The sequence below is a fragment of the Camarhynchus parvulus genome, chromosome 2 (assembly GCF_901933205.1).
Source record: "Camarhynchus parvulus chromosome 2, STF_HiC, whole genome shotgun sequence".
NCBI lineage: Eukaryota > Metazoa > Chordata > Aves > Passeriformes > Thraupidae > Camarhynchus > Camarhynchus parvulus.
The window spans coordinates 107,804,277-107,823,234 of record NC_044572.1 but is presented as its reverse complement, the minus strand read 5'-3'; positions in this window follow the sequence as shown (position 1 = coordinate 107,823,234).

Sequence of the window (18,958 nt, the reverse complement as noted above, 5' to 3'; positions counted from 1 at the left end):
GAACTGGGGAATTGTCTTTGCAGTTTGTGATCTGGGGAAAAAATACACATGGATTTTACTGAGAACTAAATGACACTTAGATGAATAAGACTATTATATAATACTGAATACTGCAGAATTTCATACTACTCATGGCCAAGAAATGGACCCAATGGTTAATCTCTACAGTTAATAAAAATGTGCAAGTATTCCTTGGTGATTTAATACTTGCACACACACACACACACACACACACACACACACACACATACACACACACACATTTATGTCTACATTAGGCCTGTCCTTTTATCTAGGTCTTGGATAAAGCAATGTAATTATTCTCTAGGTGCCTCATTTCGTAGAACGAGAGACTGAGAAAAGAAACAAGAGAGAAAAGGAAAGGAAAGGAAAGGAAAGGAAAGGAAAGGAAAGGAAAGGAAAGGAAAGGAAAGGAAAGGAAAGGAAAGGAAAGGAAAGGAAAGGAAAGGAAAGGAAAGGAAAGGAAAGGAAAAGGAAAGGAAAGGAAAAGGAAAGGAAAGGAAAGGAAAGGAAAGGAAAGGAAAGGAAAAGGAAAGGAAAGGAAAGGAAAGGAAAGGAAAGGAAAGGAAAGGAAAGGAAAGGAAAGGAAAGGAAAGGAAAGGAAAGGAAAGGAAAGGAAAGGAAAGGAAAGGAAAGGAAAGGAAAGGAAAGGAAAGGAAAGGAAAGAAAAGAAAAGAAAAGAAAAGAAAAGAAAAGAAAAGAAAAGAAAAGAAAAGAAAAGAAAAGAAAAGAAAAGAAAAGAAAAGAAAAGAAAAGAAAAGAAAAGGAAAAGAAAAGAAAAAAAAAAGAAAAGAAAAGAAAAGAAAAGAAAAGAAAAGAAAAGAAAAGAAAAGAAAAGAAAAGAAAAGAAAAGAAAAGAAAAGAAAAGAAAAGAAAAGAAAAGAAAAGAAAGAAAAGAGGAAGGAATTGGTAGAACTCTCATTTAGTTGGCCGGAGTCAATATGGGATATAGGGCACACCTTGTTAATCTGTATGCTCAAACTTCCCAGGAAAACACGAGGACCATATGATTCTCCTCCACATCACTTTTACCTCCTGAAGTTGACAGACATGAAATCTAAGCATGCCTTACAGATGAGAGATAGACTCTTGAAAAACTATTCTTCTACTGAAGACTCCCAAACATTTTACAATATTTCCTATTTCTTTCTGAACTTCAATGTCTCTCCATATTGCAAGGGAAAACAAATGGGTTTAAAATGAGTTATCCCAGATACTATTCATAGTTTCAAGGCAAATCATAAGCCTTTTTTTTAAATTATAAGGATGTACCACATGCACACACACACAATGAAAAAAATAAAAGTAAACACCTCTACATAGAAGCTTTGAATTTATGCATTATAAAATCCAGAAATCTGTCAGAATAAAATTGAAGTTGATGCCTGTAAATGTTCTGCTTTATTGCTTTTATATTATTTCCATGCTCTATCATACCAGTGAGATGGGTATAGGTGAGCTTTATTTTAATATCTATTTATAAATACTTTTGAGTCATATTCTGAGGTCTCATGCATTTTAAATCTAAAATAGTTAAACTGAGGCCACCACACTTGACCTGAATCAGTATTCTAGACCCAGCTTCCCAAAATTTGGTGGTATTTGTGTTAGTGAACCTGTGAAGTCTTGTAAGGTGAAGACTCAAATCTGAAAAAAACCCAAAGTTTAGAATTTTGGGACATTCACTGTAAGGATTTTTATTTGAAGAATTTAAACTTCTAAACCAATTTACCTATCAAGATTTAAAATGCATTGGGAAAACTGTACAGTGAGACAGCTTAACTGTTTATGATCTGACAGAGCCAGAAGTTCTACATGCAAAAGAAGCAACTAGACAAAGACAGGAGAAGCTCAAGGACAGACAGGGAAGTAGAATTTTTTTCCTACTTATTGGTAAAGATTATGATCTGCATTTGTCCCCCTTTTTCTGTGTCCATGAAGATATTGCCTAGATTCTGCCCTCACAAGTATGGAAACTGTAGAATATTTTGGTGTGCTTCTCTCTCAGCTGGAGGAAAACTGAATGCATATTTCCAAACTATTATTGCCATTCTTGTTGGGACAAATGCCACTCCTTTTGTGAACTGAAAAATCAATTTCTTGTACAACCCTCAAGAAAGACAGCTGTGATATGAACCTGTAAGTTAGGTAATGTGGGGAGGAAGGGTGAATGATAAGAAGATGCTGACAAATACTGCCTCAATATTTATATTCTTATATTCAGCTAACAGGACATAACAGTAAAGAAAATTATAGATCACAAATGCTTATTTGTTTCCTTAGCTTCTACTAATAACTGTTGCAGCTGTGTTACCTTAAGAATTGGTATATATTAATTTTGAAAAAAATCAGTCAACTGTTAAACCTAAAATAAGTAATTAACAATCAGCTATATACATTACTAGAACACCTGGTCTTAAGACTTGATAATTTAATTTCATCTATTTGATTTATAATGGATTGTTGGTTAATGAGTTTTTATTAAATTATCAGATTTTCTTTTCAGCAATAAATATGTACAATGTGTCTCACATCAGAGACACATGTCTATGCAGTACACATTAAGAGGAAGAATTTAGCTGTGGACACATCCAAATGAAACTCAGCCGCTGAGGATGAATCCCATGACTGGGGTGCGACTGTCAATGGCTACCGCCTGTTCAGATGAGGCTGGGCAGGAATGAGGGACAGAGATGTTGCCCTGTACCTCAAGAAGTGGCTTGAGTGTGAAAAGCTGCAGCTGAAGAACAGCCCTGAGCCAGTTGAAGGCCTGTGGGTAAGAATCAGAGACTGAGGCCACAAAGGGAAACTCATGGCTGGTGTCTACTACAGGCCCCAATCAAAGAGAACTTTTTGACTCACAGCATCTTGTACAGCTGGGGGACTCAACCACCCCAGAATCTGCTGGGAAAGAGGCACAGCAAGCTGTAGGCAATCCAAGAAACTCCTGGAATGCAGGGAGGATGGCTTCCTAAGTGATGTAATAGACAGTACTACCAATGGGGATGCAATACTGGATCTGGTGGCCACCAATGTAGACAAATTAATTGAGGTCACCTAGAGTGGAGTCAGCCTGTGCTGCAGTGATCACCCACTGGACTTTGCAGTCTTGAGGGATATGGCCAGGTAAGGAATAAAGTCAGGCCCCTAAACTTTAGGAAAGAAAACTTCTACCCCTTCAGGGAAGTAGTTAAGGGCTTTCCTAGGAGACTGCTGTCAAGGTCAAGGGAGAAAACAGAGCTGGCAGATCTTTAAGGAAGATGCTGTGGAGGGCAAGAGTTAGAGATCCCCAGGAGCAAGAATTTGGGCAAGGATAGCAAGAGATAGCCATGGCTGAGTAGGAACCTGCTGATCAAACTAAAGGGAAAAAAGCAAATGCATAGGCAGTGGAAGCAAGGACAGGTAACCTGGGAAGAGTATGGGATGAAGTTCACTTATATAGGGATAGTGTGAGGAAGATCAAGGTGAAGCTGGAACTAAACTTAGTAAGGGATGCAACAAATAACAAGAAGGGCTTTGACAAAAGTGACTTGGACAGATATATTAACCAGAAAAGAAATATTAAAGAAGGTGCAACTTCCTCCTCCCCCAATAAACAAGGCTAGAAAACTGTTAGCAAAAACTGAGAGGAAGACTGAAGTACTCAACAATATTTTTTGTCTCAGTCTTCAAAGACTTATTTCTATCTTAACCAAGAGAGCAGTTTTGTATCAATTCTCATTTCAATTTAAATGTATGAAACTCTACTATGCTTCTTAAGTGCAGATAGATTGACATAAAGCATACTTACATTTTTTAAAGATATGTTTTTCCTCACATTTTTCAGTCTCTGTCAGTTTTTCTTTTTTTTAATCTTTGAGCTAGAAATAGTTGTGAAACTTGAACCACATGGATAAAGATTTACATTTTTTATGTCTCATTTTATGATACGATAGACACATGATACAGAATTATCACTAGCTCTATGATTTGGATATTCACTTCAGAGAAAGTATATTTTTATAGTATTTATACATTTATATGGGAATATGTATGTATTTATAAATATATTGCATTTATACTGTATGTCTAGCATAGAGAAGAAATCTTAAACGTATCTATTCCATATTTATTTTGTGCTCCATAGTCACTAGGCTATGGGTGACAGCCCAGTCACTAGTCCATCTATTTGTCTTCACTCTTAAATATATTAGATATGTTACTATTTCTTTACAGATCATTATCAAAGGGGATTGAAGAAAAATCACACAGGAATTTAGAAAAATCCCCCAATTTAAAAGATCCTAGTATAATTTAACCAAGTCAAAAAATGAACATGAGTGAACATTGATAAATGTGTTATTCTACATAACACTATCTTATTTTAATATCAAATTTTATTCTAAGCTCATCTTTTTAACTTGCTTATAAGGAGTTTGAGTCACAAGCACAAGAAAATTAATATCAATCATTGAGCAATAATTAACTGAAAAATATCCAGCTTTCTACATAGTTTTCTACTGATGGAAGATTTTTGTCTATGGAAGAAAAATAGACTATTATTCAGAGGCTCTGAAATTTTGTTGCTATTTTTAGAACATAGCCATATTTACTGTCTTCTTAATGGGGGATGAGTTGAGCACAATGAGAGTTATTATCTGAAAACAAACAGACATTTAATTATTCCTACTCTTCACTAAGAAGACAGTTTTAGTCAATAAGACATAGATATGTTATCAGACACAAAAATATAAATGAAGTGTTTTCAAAGATTTTTGAACAAGGGGATGTGGGTTTTTATATGATAACTTCCTGAAAGTCGAGAAAGACTGATGTGAAATGGAAAGATACCAGTGAAATAGGCTACAAAGGTAAAAAGCCACAACAGAATACTTTTTTATTCATTATAATATTTAGCAGAAACCATTCCCTGATATATTGTTGATGGAAACTAATTTGGAATAACCAATAGGGGGTTTTAAAGGACAAGTTTTTATACATAAACTTCATGTTGCATAATTGCTCTAGTACCTACAGGGCTCAGTAATGGTCAACTTGAAATACAGGAGAATCACAAGTCGCCTGGTCTCAAGATATATATATACACATACAGATACTGAGGTATCTTTGAGACATAAATATTTAAATTAATGTTTCTTTTACAATGGAGAGAGATAGTAATAAAAACAGGATCACTCATATTTGTATATACTGTTTTGACATAAACATTGCAAAAATATACCAAAATAAACCAAGAGACATTATTGGTAAAATGGATATTATAACTGTGGCATCAGTAGTAAATTAACACTGTCTCACTGTGAAGAATTTGGAGGTTTTAGCTACAATTCCTATAGTGACTCTATGCCAAGTGTAAATTTGTGCTTTGACCAAGCCTTTTTTTTAGATCAGAAAATAGCACATTATTCTGGAAGACTAAAAATTTTTAGCTTCTTTGATCCACTCAATCTGTACTGTGGAAAAATTATTAGGAATAATTTAGGCTATGAAGACTCCTGGCTTTCTTCATCTTCCCTCTTAGAGAAGGATAAGGTATTTTGTCAGAAGTTTGTTGAAAATTCAAATCTGAGATGGGAAAATTTCCCAAACATAGATGGAAATCAACTTCCACACAAAAGGTAATAATAAAATAAAATATAAACCTGCTGAAATGAAGGTCTTGATCAGACATCAACAAGGTATGGTTGAGCATTTAAGGCTTCAAAAATTGTTCAAATGCTGTAATAAAATGTGGCTTTCTAAGTCTGCTGTGGGGTGTCTACTTAATATATGCAAAAGGTGAGGCTGTAAAGCCTGTGACTGTCAGATTTGACCAATATGGTTTTAACAGTGGAACGTTGTTTTTTAAAACAGAAGCTCCAAACTGAAGAAGACTGCAGGAGACACTCTTAACCCCTGATGTGGCTGTCCATATTCATAAAGTAAACTTGGCAGTGCTATTTTCACTGTCTTATTACATACAAAGAGGTTGGGGTTTTTTTTATCAGTTTTTTATGGCCTTTCCAAAATGTATCTAAATCCCAGTAAAATTGCTTTCTTTTCTTATCAACACAGGAAAAATATTGAGCAAAGTGTTATCTGCGTGTACGTGTTTTTAAGCTATGTGTTTCAGTGCTGATAAGAAGAGATGGGTTGACTACGATAAAAGAAGAAGTACTGGAAAATATGTTGCTTGCTCAAACATTTCTGAAAAAAAATCCCAGCGTTCAGGGTAAGATCTTCAATGATAATGTTCCATAGTAATTGAAGAAATTGAAATTATACCTTTCTTAGAAACATGTGCCGTCAGTTACATCAAGTTGGATAAATTCACTGTGCTCATAGATGACATTTATGGCTAAAGTGAGACAAAATTTATACAAGTTAGGTTTAACTAATTTGTTAGTAGATAGATATATGCTAACACAGCAGGTATTTATTTTTTCATGCAAGACAAGATTGGCTGTGGTGTAAGTATTATTATCATGCTAAGAAATAGCAAACCCCGCAATTTCTGAGTTACTTGGGCTGTGAAAATGAGTATTTTGGAAACCCTCTGGAACAGCATCTAAGCATCATACATTCTAAAGTCTGACATATTATCCCCTTAAAGCAGACATTATTAAAATTTATATCTAGGGTTGCTATTATTATATTTTAAATATTTGGAAAGCTACTCCTGTATCCAGGGACTTATCAGGTTTTCTAAAGCTACCTAAATAAGCAGTTTGCTAAAACAAGCTGTAGGAATTTTGTATCCTGTAATTATTGATCAGAGAACTGAATTTGTGGATTCTCCTTGCCACAGTATGTATAATGTCAAAAGTTTCAAGGACTACTTGGTTATTTCAGAAAGACCTCACATCCTGTTCAACATGAAAAATTAGGCTTCTGAAAGTTATCAGAATATTCAACACAGTTGATAATGCATGAGAATTCTGTTATGCAAGTCTGATCAAAAATTAACAGCGATAAAATCCTGGTAAGAAAAAAAATATGGGGTTATGGGGAAAAAATATAACTTGGTGATACTGGAGACCATCAGCATAGATGCAGCTAAAGCTGTTGAAATGTCAGGGAAATCAGCATACTTTATTCCACCATTTGACATACAAGATTAAATATTCTAGTCCTTAGTCAAAATTTCAATTTCAAGTGAATGAGAGTTCTGCTGGAACAAGGGGAGTGAAATGTGACTGAAAAAGGGAAGTTGTTGGCATGTGCTTCTATGCGTCTGAAGCCTGGCTTATTTAGCCTACTCTTTTTCAGCTGCCCACTGGGTAAAAAATAAAAGTCTGCAAAAGAGGCTTTAAATAAACTTTTTGTTAACAGGAGAAAATAACATGGAATTGGACAAAAAATAGTTTACTAGATTGGACAACCCATAGTTTACTAGATTTTGGCACATTTAATTGCAAGTCTAAGTGTGAGATCAAAATCTCTCCTTGTTTGAAAATCTAGGAAAAAGGGAAAAAAAGACAGTGAAAAGACACTGCTACAGGTGTTGAATAGATATACATAGATATACTGTTATGATGATTTGTGTCTTACAGCATATGATGGGAAAGTTTGCTCTGACCAGCATTACAATTGCTTTACCTTATAGGAAAGGATGCAATGGGAATTGCAGAAATGCTAACGTGTGAAAAGTGATTATCATTTCATTTTGGGATGGTTCTACTGCGTTAATTCAGAAGATGTGCATTAATGCACACAGTTGTTGCCTAATGCAGTTCCCAATATTTAGATGCATTAATTTTACTGACCAGTTTGTTTTAGCTATTTCAGAGGCTGGGTTGCTGTAGGATTTTATCTCCAAAATAGTGTCTAAAGTTCATCATTACAGAAGTTGGCTATTACCTTCTTTCTTAATTTTAATACTAAATATTTGTTATAGAAAAATATTAATAGTTTAAGGTAATTTCCTACTTTTTGAACCCATGAATTCCAGAATTCTGAGAATAGCTGAAGAAAATTATTGCTGATTGTTAGTCATCAGGATTTAGTTTTCCCAGTTAACTGGATCATTTAATAACATTATTGCAAAAATCTTTTTCTGAGTACCAAACACAGAAAAGTAATTGGAATATCTGGGACTTCTGCAGAACTCTGAATACAAAGGCTTATTTTTAGCTGCAAACTTTGGTTTCTCTGAAGTCAGCTTTTACCTCCAACATCTGAGTGCTTTTTCTCTGTAACAGGCTGGTGACACACAGATAGAACTCATTACCTGCAGTGCCACATGCTGCTGAAGAGAAAGTTTAACAAGGGTGAGAAAAGTGGCTCTGACTTTTACCCATTGTCTTCTATCATCAGTCATCACGACAGCTTCAGGAAGTGTGACAGCTAATGCTGCTTTTACAAGTGGATTTGCATACAGGGATTGCACTACATATTTCTCCAAAAAGACTAAGCTGTTAAAGCAAGTTTGCCTGTTGCATGTATAGTCAAACATTCCAACAGAATTAGCAATTTCTCTAAAATATAAGACAACTGATCGTCTTGAGAATATCTGCTAAGAATTGAAAGCATTATTTAAACATGGCTATCTGAATATAAATTATGTATTCACAAAAAATTCTAAACCACTGTATTAAAAGGTAACAGAACAAAATTTATAAAAGTTACCAATTAGATGTAAAAAAAAAACCAAAAAACAAAAAAACCCCCACCCAAAACTCTAGTTTCCACTGCATTAACTTTAAAAATAATGATCAAATATACTTCAGAAAAAATATTTTTATTTAAACAGAGGGAAGAGTTGCAAAAGTTGGAGACTATAACATGCTGACCTACTCCAGGTTAATTACCTGGAGCATTCATCAATATGCCCATGTTTTGAACTTGTGGCAGTGTTGTTTATTCTCTCATAACTGACAGCAATGGCCTGGCAAGGCACCTTCTCACACTACTTCTGGACCATCCTTCTTCCAAACTTTAGAACTCTGTTTCAGCAAATCCAGCTGAACAGGGTTGGGTTTTCTCAGGTGTGTTGTCCTTAGGTGGTTTCTCTTTGATCCAGCAGCCTTTTTTTTTCTTTTGTCTTTTCTTTAGATGCAAAAAAGAGTGCACTCTTTTTATGTTAACTTCAGTTTGATTCTGTAAAAGTATTGGCCTTTGCTGAATCAGTTGTGTGGACTTTTTTTTTTTTACAGGTGAGAACTGATGGAATCAGATGTCCACCATAAACCAGAAATCAAGAATTTAAGAGTTCACAGCTGGAAAGGTGTGTACCTGGCCAGAATGAGGTGTTACTGCCCTGTTACCTTTTCAGCAGAAGATGTAAGGCAGGTAAACTGGTCTTTCTGAGACAAGATGTTGCTGACCAGCATGAGCAGGCAGCATCCTTTCATGTAAGCAAGGAGTCAGCTCCACCAGCCTGTTGCAGGGTATGCAGTCAGTCTGACCATCAGTGGCTCTGCAATTGCCTCTGCCTTGTACCTACAGAGCCCAAAGTCTTAGCTGTAGAGCTCTGGTCCAGATTTCCAGATAGGGTTGAACTTCTACTTTCCAGCTGTAATTAAATTAGTGTAATAGATCTCTGATTGCAAGGCTTGAAGAGGCAGCTCGCAGGGTTTGATGGTGGGCTGTCTGTATAGACATCTTTGTAATCTGCCCTAAGTGTTGAGATAATTACTGAAAGGGAGAAAAGGGAACAAAATGCCTAATTAAAGAGTTGAAATGAACATAAGGAAACTAATAACAAGGTATTTGGTGGAAACTTTCAATTTGTACAGATGAGCTGCTTCTTGTGTAATTTTAAATTACATATGAAACAATAATCTCTGCAAACTTGGAATATGTCCCCCCAAAATCTCCTTAGAATAACTTGCATTAGGTATGTGGTAACTAACTGTGTGCAAGTCCAGCTCCAGTGACTGGTAAGACACCAACTTCCTAAAAATAAAAGTGAACAGGAAGACAGTCCATTAAAAAAAAAAAATCTATTATTAAACTGGATTTTGGATTTTCTTTTCAAGTACGGGTTTTTTATGTCATTCTCTTTCTGTTTGGGCTGCATGGAGCTACATCTCTTTTTAAGTTTGAGATCCTTGACATTGGACAAGGTTTGACCTCAGCTTCTTTTGTTCAAATCTTTCCCTGTAGAGCTCTATTTTCCATCCTGCTGGCAAACAGGAACCTGGACCATGTCAACATGCTGTGAAAAGAAAGAAGTTTTATCTCTTCAGTCTTTTCTTTTGGGACAGGGGCCCAGTGTAGATTTTCCTAAATTTGTGTGTTCATTTCATGTGCTTCTGTGATCAAATTGTTATGTCACAGAATGCTCTGAGGAGTAGAACAACAACCTGTTTGCTAAGACTCTTGTCATATTTTTTACTCACTCTGATGGAGAGAAGATAGAAAACAAAAAGAATTGCTACCATTAGTGGCTGTGTTCAGCAGAGCAGGGTATACTTTAGAGGATGCCTGAACAGACTTCCACCAAGAATAACGCTTTAGAAGAAGGAGAAATAAAAATTGGAGTAGAGGGGAAAGGGTGTAAAAGCAGGAAATAGGTAGAGAATAAACAAAGAGCAGACAGGCAGAGGAAGAAAGTTATGGTATTTCTGAATGCAGGATGGACAGGAAAGGGTTTCATGTATGGAAAATTCTTGGTTGAACAGTTTGTCATTTAGGAAAAAGTGCCTGATTTTCAGAAATTTTCAGCATTCACAAGCATTCATTAGAAATGTAATTATTGACTTGGGCTTGGAAAAAATATTCCTGTCTGTCTGTTCTTATTCAGTAGCTTTGTAAAAGTTAGCCTAGGAAGTGTAATGGCAGTGCTTTGTTCTTGCTTTTAAAAAGTTTTGGAAAAGGAAATTATTAGTGTGAGACAGCCTAAAGTCCAGCTGCAAGATTCCCAGTGCCTTGTGACTCAGGACAGTCTGATGAGGCATCATCATCTACACTATGCTGCTCTGAGCTAAAGAAATAAAAATACTTTTTCCCAATAAAATGAAAAAAAAAGTGGAATTCTGAGCACTTTACACCTTCATTGCCTTGCAATTAAGTCCCACAGGTCCTACTGAACTCAGTGAAACCTCCAATATTATACACTGTAGTTCTTTTATTTGAATGTTAAGATCTTATTTCTTTCCATCTCTTGGTCCATTAGGAAAAATAAAATAAAAAATAACAAAGACTACATATTGTCATCTTACACTGGGCATAAGCTTAGTTGCACACATTCAGCAAACATTTAATGAGAGCTTCTGTTTAAATGAATTGGACAGGAGGTTCTCCAGCTTTTCTATATTCAGACTGCTTTCATGGTCTTTTGCTCTGCATATGTACCCTACTTCTAAATGCATTTTTGTTTTGATTGATACAGCTTTAGAGAGTGCCTTGGAGAGAAACACTGAATTATTAAGCCTTGAATATTGCTGGCTTTCATCCACTACAGTACCTTTGTCACTGCTCCATACTTCAAAGCTAATATTTGATAACAAGCTTTTTCTTTCTTTCTTTCTGTCTATGCTTAATGCAATTTCCGCTGTTAAAATTATAGCCCACATGTCTTGAAGAAATTATTTTCCAAATCCCCACATTTATGCTTTTTTGATGTCCATATCTACTGAGAACTTTTTTGTCTCTTTCTTTTTTTTTTTTTTTTTAACATTTACTGACGTGCATCACATCCCACCTTTTTTTTTTTTTCCAAGACGCCAGCTGTACTATTTCCTATTTTTAATTTGTCTCTTTTAATTAAGTAATCCTGTTCCAATCTGATTTCGAAAATGACATCCTGTCTTTGAATATCATTTTTACATTTTAGGAACTGGTTTAAAAACCTTCTTTCTAAGTCACTACCATGAAAGAATTAAGCTGATTTTTTCTTTTGCTAACATAAAGGTAAAGCTTCAAGCTTCTTCTGGAACTTTATGTGACCTTTTATGCTTTTGATGTTTTTTATATTCTTAAGGTTAGCGGCTTTATATCTCTGTTTCCTTAGGGAGAATAGATCTTTGAAAATTAGTGGGGGATTAAAAAGGTTTATTGCTCTCTAGTGATTGTTCTTTTGGAAACACTGATTATATTTTCGCCACAATTGTTTTCTGTGTCATATCCTAGATTTCTTAATACACTTGTTTTTCAGGAATGTCTTTTGTTTCACTTTTTTTTTAATATCAGGCTGATCTGTTCTTCTCATTGTTCATACCTACTCCTCATTTGTTGCCTGTTTAGGAAAAAGCTGTTCACAATTTGGGTTCTTCTGTTGAATATCATTTATTGCAGCAGTTGCATAGAGTGTGATCCTCTTTTCTTGTTTAACTATTCAGACCTAAATCCACCACAATTTCCTGAATGCTTGAAAGCCTCTGTTGGATTAATACTCTGAGGCTTTGCTCTCATAGACAACAGTTAGTCTCAGCCAAACTCTACATTTTTTAACATCTCTTACATGGGAAATGTCTGAAATATCTACAAATTTTGTGAAAAGCTATAAATCTGGGTCACACTCTGTCTTTCACTGGATGAGTAAAACCTGCTGAGCTCAGCAGGTATGGAAAGTTGTGGAGAAGATAAAAGATTTGCTTTTTCTGCTTATATTTCTAGGGACTGTTGATATTTTTTTTACAAGTTGTATTTAAAATGTATATTTTGAGTCAGTTTCTGTAAGTTTTTTAGGACTTACATGGGAAGAGGTCCATAAGGAAAACCTAAGCTGGCATCACAACTTCCAGTTTTTGGGGGCAGATGCATCATGCATCTCCCTGCTATGTTAGGGCTGGTTTTTGTTGTTGTTGGTTTTGGTTTTTTGTCTTGGTGAGAAAAAACAGGGAGAAAAACCAGGTGATTCTTTTGCCCAGACTGAAAGTCTGTGCTGTGTGTGCCTACATGGATTCTACTAACTTTCACAATTGATTCTGTGTTATATGGATGTGGTTCAACCAATTGACTTACTTTAGGGGGACTATCTTGGACTAAAAAGCGTGTTTAAATATGGAGAACCTACTCTTTAAGTTGCAACAGAAAGAGCAGCTGGGTTGAGCTGGTCTGATTTGATCCACAGAACAAAGTGACCTTGCTGATTCTGATCAACAATACTGCAAATAGAGGTTGGAGCCCAGCTGTCAACAGGCACCAATTACTGAAGCAAGATGATGGTACAATGCAATAGGGTCTCTGGTGTACTGTGGTGTGCGCGAAGTTTTGGAGGAGACTTCTATTGGAGAAATGCTTGTGGAACCCTCTGAAATATCTACAATACACACAGAAGTCACATTTATTTAATTAAAACAATGGACAAGAACAAGATTAATGTAGGTCTGTGGTCTAAGGTCCCAGCTTTTCTTTGCCATAAAGATAGTGACACATTTTTTTTTTTGTTAAATTCCTCAGTGAGCATCTTCCAGGTGAAAAGCTAAATAAAATATTAAAACACGAAGAATTACTATGACTCTGACATAAAGAATGCAGTTATTACTATTTTAAAGCTGAGAACAGTATGATACAGATGTGATGTACCCAAAAATGCAAATACAACATATGGCAAAACAGAACTGAAATGATTGTCGCTTGAGACCCTGGATTTTAAGCAGAGTTAAAAATAAGCATACTCTGCTGATACGATATTTGTAGTGTAGTTGTAACATTTTTGTATTTCCTAATTTTTGAATGGTAACTTTTTGAAAAACTACTCTGGAATATCTGGTTTATGTTTATTATTTTATAATTAATTGATAATGAAATAATATTTCTAGTAAATAATTAAATTATTACATAGTAATGCTCTTTCCTTTCTCTTGCTGCTGCATATTTTTTATCCCTGTAGTATTAGGTGGCGCCAAGGACAGGCTAAATTTGAAATATGGTTTTGCTGCTAGGATAAACCTCCAGAAAACAACTGTTAGTTTGGGAAATACAAAATAATTTCATTGAGCTAATTGTCAGCAGTGTTTTCTTGTTTTTTGTTATGAAAAATATAATCAGTTAAGTCTCTTTGTTCTACACTACTTGAAAAACTTTGGTTGCAAATTAATCTTCTCCTGTCTGAGTCAGTAGTCCAAATCTGGCTGAAATCAAGAAACACTAAATGCATTATTGTAGTTGTTAGATCCTCTATAAAATTAATATTGTAAGTCTACTTGACTGATTGCACATTTCTAAATTGTGAGATCTACTACTTAGATAAGTGTTTGTTTGGATTACAGAAAAAAGAAAAAAATAATAGTCTGAATCTCTTCTTCCACCCACATTATTTCCCACATCCTAGGGATGTAATTATAGGGAAGTCTATACTGCTGGTCCTCACACGGTATTTGTTTCTTGAGTATAGGGGTTGTGCCCATTTTGAGTACCATGAATTTGACAAATATTTCCTATATGCCCAAAGTCTTGATTACTTTCTTGCTTTCAGCAGTTGCACAGGTCCCTAAAAATTTTTAGTTGCGCTATATTCCTTCCAGAGGTCTGCAACCTCTTGAAAAACAAATTATGCCTGACCTTGCGTGCTTATCCAGATGTATTTACATAATATTGAAATTCTGTACATAGTTATGACTATGTGGTTCTATTTACTGAGATGACAGCTCTGTCTTAGTTACATAGATCTGACTTTCCCTAGGTTGGTTTTGTTTGTATTGTTCCTTTCCTCCAGGTAGGACTAAAATTCAACAGAATAGTAGCAACGATATCAGAAGAGAAAGAAATAATTCTTTAACAACTAAAGTAATTTTTTATTCAAATACAGTTGCTCCAGACAAAAGCCAAGCTGATAATGTATGAAATCACAGACAGAAGTCTGTTGGTGTTTTGCTGATTTAGATCTGCTAGAGTTATATATGTGTCATGACACTTTAAATATAGCTTCACATATCACATATAACCTAGTGTCATGTCACCTAAATGTTCTCTCTCTCCTCTTAAAAATTTCACCTTCGACCTCATACTTTCTCTCAAAAATTTTTCTCACTATTTCTCTCTATTACTAAGTCCTTCAGAAACAGCATGGTTTGCACAGAATATTCTGAGTTGGAAGTGATTCAAAAGAATCCTCAAGTCCAACTCCTGGCCCTGCAAAGCACCATTCCCAAGAGTCCCACCATGCGGACAAGAGGATTATTCAAACACTTTTGGAACTCTGTCAGACTGGTGCCATGACCACTTCCCTGGGGAGCCTGCTCCAGTACCCAACATCATAAACGCACAATCTCTTCATCCTTTCCAATACAGAAAGCCATCCCTATAGCTCAGATTTTCCCTCACAGTTAGTCTGTTAGTATGTTTTCCAGCAGGATTTCAGGCATTCTCTAAATCTTGTCTTCATTCTATCTTTTCTCACTCTAAGGGCTCTATTTTTTTGCATACTACATGCCATATGTATTTTTAAAGTCTTATCTTTCTCTGAATTGTATTTTATCATTTTCTGAGTCTATTCCTGCATCTTTCATGGTTCCCCTCATTAGATAACTGCCTTCTTTCTTCTTCATTAGCTACCAAACAGAAGGGTTCCATACTTTGCTTCTAATTTCTGTCTTCTGGGTGCTCAGCACCTGCTATCTCTTCTATGCTAACAGTACACAAAATTCTTCCCACTCTTGACCTTTCTTAGCTTCTTTCACATTTGCATTTTAACATATGTTTTCCATATCCCCTGGGACAACCTCTTTCATTTAGAAATGAACACATTTCTAGGTGCAGGATAAGGCCATTTTAAGGGATTGCTGCTGAAGAACTGCATTCACAGCACACTCAGTACAAATCTGGGAAACATCCAATGTCAGAAGGAAACTGGAAGTGTCTAACTCTCATGTAATTTTTCTTTTCCCTTTACTTGGAATGCTCTCCTAGCCGAAAATAAAAGTCTTCCAGGGAATCTGCAGCAAAAAAGTCTTCCAGGGAATCTGCAGCAAAATACCCTTTCTTGGAAATGGTTGCCTAAAGAGGCATTTAGTCCTTCTAGTGAATCTAGTCCTTAGTGTATATTATTTTTGCCTCTTTAATTGAATATAGAGGACTTAAGTATAAAAGCCCTTTATCAGCAACATTTTCCATTTTTGCACTTCATTACACCATGTACTATGGCTGAAGAAGTTTGAGCCCATTATTAGAGCTTCATTTCATAATTTGGGACACATTTTTAATCGTTCTTTAAGGGATTGTTCCTAAAGTGCTTATTTACTGAAGTGCCAACAATATAGTGACAAATCGTGCCATTTGCTTTCTTGTTTTCATTGCTGACAGAACATGTACCTCATAATTTCTTTTTTTTATCATCTCTGGTTGCTCTCTTACGATGAACAACAAAGACTTTTTATTTTTAGACTTTCAGATTACAAATTTAAAACTGTTGTAATGAACTGTTTCAGTGGAAGACATGTTAGGATTCTTGAGAAAACTTTGTATTATATTTGGGGAAAGGTTATACAAATGAAAACTCTGTGCTAATTTACAGCTCCAATTCAGTAAGAGCATATCACAGAAAACTAATAAGAAGAGAACAGAGAAACACACTGGAATGTAAAGATTTATGAGTCAGAAGACTGGAGTTTTAGTCCATTCTCTGCTATCTAACCTGGATGTTGAGATGTCATCCAATTTTTAGAGGATATTTTGCTCATCCGTGCTTCAGATACTTCCCTCTGTGTAAAGAGGATATGTTGTTCCTCCTTTTTGGGATTATCAAATGACAAGTTTCTATGGAACCTTCTTTGATTATGGTAGAAGAGTCATAACAGGAGGGCTGAAGTATTTTTACCATGAAGATAAATATGTTTACATTTTGACACATATAAATGCAGATGCTTTATTCCAATCTGTTCAGTGTCCATATTTTATTATATTTCTTTTGCGTACTTCCCTCCAGACAAACACTCTGGGATGCAAGTGCAAGCATCCCGTTGTCTAAGCCTTTGGATGGCATTTGCAGCATGCTGCCTGCTGCTGCTCCAGCAAACTTGCTCAGGGGATAAGGTGGGACTTAAAAGCTGCAAAGACTTTTTAATTTGGCATGACCTAATGCGAATTAGCACTGGACTCTGATGGTGATGCCTTTCTGTCCCTTTGTGGTCACCAGAGAACTGATGAGATGAGAGGGTACCTAGAACAGAGGCTAAACAGTGTTAAAGGAATAAAGTAGGTATTTATTAAAAGGCTTCAAAGGATAAACCTTGGCCAGTACAAGAGTCTGGCTGTGGCTCTATCCAAGATGGACTCCTGCTCATGAGTTTTCACACTTTTATAAATTTTGGTCCATTTACATATTTGGGTTATTTGTCCAATTTCAGCTTCAGGTTATGAAGTCCCATCCTCCTGGTTCGCTCACTTCAATTCACTGCTTGTACTTTTGGGCCTGAAGCTTCAATGGTGTCATTGGTTCTCAGGCTGGAAAAGGAATTTTTTGTCTAACTAAACTGTGAAGAGAACTTGCTAAAACTTCATATAAAGTTCAGAGTCACACACAAGGCAGTACAGAGTCTGAAAAATATGAAAACTAAAACTTAAGGCATCAGTGGAGTTTTGTTAGGCCAGACATAGAATTATGGCTTCAAGTTGATCCCTATTGGTTTATATACCTGAACACTCCCCCTGCATCCTTTTGTTCTTGGAATTTTGATGATAAACACAGAAAAAGTAATTCAGAGCATTGAACATTTACCCAGGAATGAGAAAAAGTTACCATGGTAGCAGTAAAATTTTAAATGGGACAAGCAAGCAACTACCTTGGGTATTCCAAATGTTCCATCACGTTATTCACCTTTGTCCAAAAACCTAAATTTTCTGGACACATTTCTGAAACTGAGAGCAGGACATAGTAAAAGCTGATTCCCAATCTAACCCAGCCAAAACTGCTTCTGCATCCAGAGCCCTGAATGTTATTTACAAGGTTGGAAGGACAAGAACAGCCTCTCAATAGTGTGCTCAGTTTTACTGTTTTCTGCTAATTTCAGAGTAGAATAATATGGCTAAATGAGCAATTCTGGGTTTAACTCTTAACCAATATTGTCTCTGCTATTCCCATTGATGCCTTCAGATTAAGGCTACGTACACTATTTCCTAAGACAGCATTTTGATAAAGTGCTGTTGAAAGGTGTGATGGCACAATTTCCAAATTCTCTCCTGTTCCAGTGTTTTGAGAGAACACACACTCTGTTAGGTTAAAACTATCAAGAAAAGGAAAAGAAAACCCCAACCAAACCAAAACAAACACCACAAGAATCTGTCTTCATTCCATTGCATCCACATGCGACATAAAAAATAGCCAAAATGCCTTCTTATTTCATTCCCTTATTTATTCTCAGTAATGTCCTGAGTCACACTCTCACACTCTGATGGAACTACTTTAAATTCATTTAGTATTAAATTGAACATATTTCCACTCCAAAAATAACAAAATACAGACATGAACTGCAAGCAGAAACCTAACAACAGGAGCACAATACCCACAGGTCACATTTTCTATATAAAACTGACTTCAGATCAGAGAAATTAGCTTTAGAAAGTAACCACTTACATATCAATTTTTTATATCACTGAAGTCTGACTACAGCACATTTTTTGAGTAACAAAATCATTCAGCCTCACAATCTGTTGTGCCTGCCGCTTTTTGATATGACCTACTGAGTGCATGAGATTCCTCTGTGTCCTGTAATTTTTTTTATTCCTCTATGTCCTGTAATTTTTTTTTAAGATTCCTAGAGCACTTTTATAATAAAAACAAATTCAAAACCTGATTTATTGCTACTCTTCAAAATAGATGGCTAAGATGAGTATTTGGTGACTTGTAACAAGTGAGTTTCTTTGGCTTGCTGCCTAGATGCAAACTGTCAAGATCTTTGCATAGACAAAACTATGTATTATAAAGATTCTGGAAAATAAACGGTTCCAACGCATCCATCAGTAGTCCCATCCTGTTCGTGTCTGTATATAAACTGCCGGCGCATTTATCACTTCCCTAAGTGAGCAAGTTGATTTTCAGCTGTTTGGAGACATTTCATTTATTTTTGTCTCC